The 3198-nt window shown below is 34.5% G+C and overlaps 1 long non-coding RNA gene across 1 annotated transcript; it reads left to right on the forward strand.

Moving 5' to 3' along the window:
- Positions 1–301: 301 nt before the first annotated feature.
- On the forward strand, positions 302–2335 carry LOC137067443 (uncharacterized). Its single transcript, XR_010903229.1, has 3 exons — positions 302–375; positions 491–646; positions 2260–2335. It is a non-coding gene; the product is annotated as an uncharacterized lncRNA (long non-coding RNA).
- The last annotated feature ends 863 nt before the right edge of the window (positions 2336–3198 follow it).

Consider the following 3198-nt stretch of genomic DNA (forward strand, 5'->3'; position numbering starts at 1 on the left):
TCTTAGGACCGAAAGTCTTAATGTTTGACAACTGATGACACTTTGCTATAATATTACATGGTAAGTAATTTATCATTTCTTATATAGTTGATGATATGAATTACTAATGTTGGATATGTATGAGTAAATTCCATCTTGTGTTATCTAACATTATTGACTGTTGACAGGTGTGTGTAGAGGTGTCTGTTAACTTGCTGAAAGCTTAAGCAGCCACAGACTTGAACTTTTAACAGAGGCTGAAAAAAAAGGAAAAATTAAAAGGTTGTCAAGAACAAAATGTCTCTTTCGTTTGCTCATAGATAGGAGGTAGTGATGCAGGAGGCCAGTGTCAGGGATTTCAAGGTGAGGTGGCCTGTGCTTTTCAGACATTACAAGGTATTGAAAAAATAATTTAAAGTTCTGGTTTTACTGGCTAAATACCTTTTATGAATTGATATAATCAGTTTGACTGTTGTTGACTGTTTTTTCTTTTCTTTCTTTCTGATTTTAGATCAATTCAGAGTTCTATAGGCTTATGGCTGTTCCACTGGAAGACACGTTCCTGGCCCAGTTGGACGTGTACATGAATCAACTAATCAGAGTAATCCATTTAAAAGGAGGAGCAACCCGTGAGAAGACTGCTGCAATTTTTAAAATCTAGTATCAGGTACGTCTGTGTGTTACATTAATATCAACTGCACAATCTTATTTTAGTCTCAGTAACATTTAATTGCTAAATACTTGAGATGAAATGTCATCACCACACAAACTAAACGGACAATTTAAAAGGGATAGTTCAGTCATAAAATAAAAAATGCTGTTCATTTACTCAGCCTATCCAAAATATGTAGGTGACTTTTTTCTTTCTTTCAGTAGAACAGTAAATATGTTGTTGTTGTTTTTTAGCTGAAACTGTGGTCCATGTTGATATAATGCAAGTCAAAAAGAATTAAAAAAAAATGCATACAGGCAAACCAAAAATAATACCTGTGGGTCCTGGCAATTCTTTGAGGTTTTATAAAGCAAAATGATCGGCCTATGGAGGAAACTGAATCTATTATTACCTGTAATCAACAGCCTCAGCAAACAGCCCTAAGTACGTTCATGGCAATGTTGCATGCTAATAATGCTCAGTTTCTTGCATAGACTGATCGTTTCACTTTATAAGACTCGATGTGATGTCAGTAGCCCCGGGTATTTTTTTTTTTTTTGTCTGCATGTTTTTTTTTTTTTTTCACATGTTTTTTTTTATTTTGTTTTTACTCTCAAAGTGACGGTAGCCATTGACTTGCATTTATATGAATCACAGAGGAATGCAGTTTCAGCTAAAAAAATCTTTACTGATATACTGAAGAAAAAAAGTCACCTTTTATGCATCTTGGATGGCCTGTAAATTTAACAAAACTATCCCTTTAATCAAGAATGATTAAATGTATTAGGGTTTAAAGCTAATAAATGATTTGTTGACGCATGTTTTATTATCGGACTAAATTATAAATGCCAGCCTGATTCAGATGCATTTTTAAAGAGTACACTTTAGAATTAATTTCTTGATAATTTACTCACCCCCATGTCATCCAAGATCTTTATGTCTCTGTAACTTCAGCCGAAAGGAAATTAAGTTTTTTTTTTTTTAAAGCATGCCAAATTTTTCTCCATATAGTGGACTTCACTGGGATCAACAGGTTGACAATCCAAACTGCAGTGTCAGTGCAGCTTCCAATGGCTCCCAGACAAGGAATAAGGGTCTTATCTAACGAAACAATCTGTCTTTTAAAAAAAAATTGCGATGTTTTACCCTCTTTTTTTAGGTGACAGGGGATTTGACTTAGTCTTTGCACTACCGTTTCGCAAACACTGGATCGGTACTTCCACCTATGTCACGCATGACCTTTACAGCGCTATAACATGATGTGAGAAGACACAGAGCTAGTGCAAAACAAGCATTTGTGGTTAAAACGTATATCGATGGTTTGGCTCAATTAGACCTTTATTCCCCGTCAAGGATCGTGTAGAGCTCTTTGAAGCTGCACTGAAACTGCAATTTTGACCTTTAACCCATTGGTAACCATTGAAGTCCACTATATCGAGAAAAATCCTGGAATGTTTTCCTCAAAAACCTTAATTTATTTTCGACAAAAAAAAAAAAAGACATGAACATCTTGGGGTGATTAAATTATCAGGAAATTGAATTCTGAAGTGAACTAAATATTTTTTTAATATTTTATTTATTTTAATAAAATAATGACTTTATTCAACAGTTTCTTTTCTTTTTTGCAGTCTCCTATGCTGTTCATGTAGTAAACTCAGCACAGAGCTTCCGGATTCCATGTCAGAACGCCGGCTCATCCTTTTCCTCGGGGGGAAATCAAGACCTTATCAAGGAATACCTTGTGAGTTGAAAGGCCACATTCTATTTTGATTTATTTTTCAGAAAATTTTACATTTGTGGTAGCAAAATGTTTTTTTTTTTTTTAATGTTTTTTAAATTTATTTTTATGTGCACTACTTTAGGATAACCTACGAGATGATTGCGAGGGTGAGCTGGGTGAGCTTATATTCACGGCATTCCAGAAAGTGCTCTTACAGCTTCATTAGCACAAGATGTCAAGCAGTCTTTTCAGTAGACTACAGTGAACTTGAAGTAATGTTTGAATGTGCTTAAGTCTAGTCTGTGTTTGAAAGAATGTCTCTAGTTTAGTTTAATTTGTTTTCTTATGTTTGCAAGATTATCCATTTGTTTCATATGTTTGTCTAGTATCTAGTTGTATGTTTGAATCTGTAGTTGATTGGTGAAAGGGTAATCACCCATTGCTGTTAAACATTTTCCATGATCTGTTTATTTTTTAATTAGATTTTTTAACATGGTTTAGAGCATTGCCTGTAAGCTATTCTAAAGCACTTATCACAATACACTCGGTAGAAATGGTTCCATAGAATATATTAAAGGGATATAGTTCATCCAAAAATGGTTCATGTTGTTCCAAACATGTATGAGTTTCTTTCTTCTGCTGAACACAAAAGATGTGTTTAAGAATGTTGGTAACCAGACAGTTGACCGTACCCATTGACTTCCAGAGTATTTTTTTTTTCCTGCTATGGAGGTCAATGGGTACCGTCAACTGTCTGGTTACCAACATTCTTCAACACATCATCCTATGTGTTCAGCAGAAGGAAGAAACAAATACAGGTTTGGAACAACTTGAACCATTTTTTGGT

The sequence above is a fragment of the Pseudorasbora parva genome, unplaced genomic scaffold (assembly GCF_024679245.1).
Source record: "Pseudorasbora parva isolate DD20220531a unplaced genomic scaffold, ASM2467924v1 scaffold_53, whole genome shotgun sequence".
Taxonomy (NCBI): Eukaryota; Metazoa; Chordata; class Actinopteri; order Cypriniformes; family Gobionidae; genus Pseudorasbora; species Pseudorasbora parva.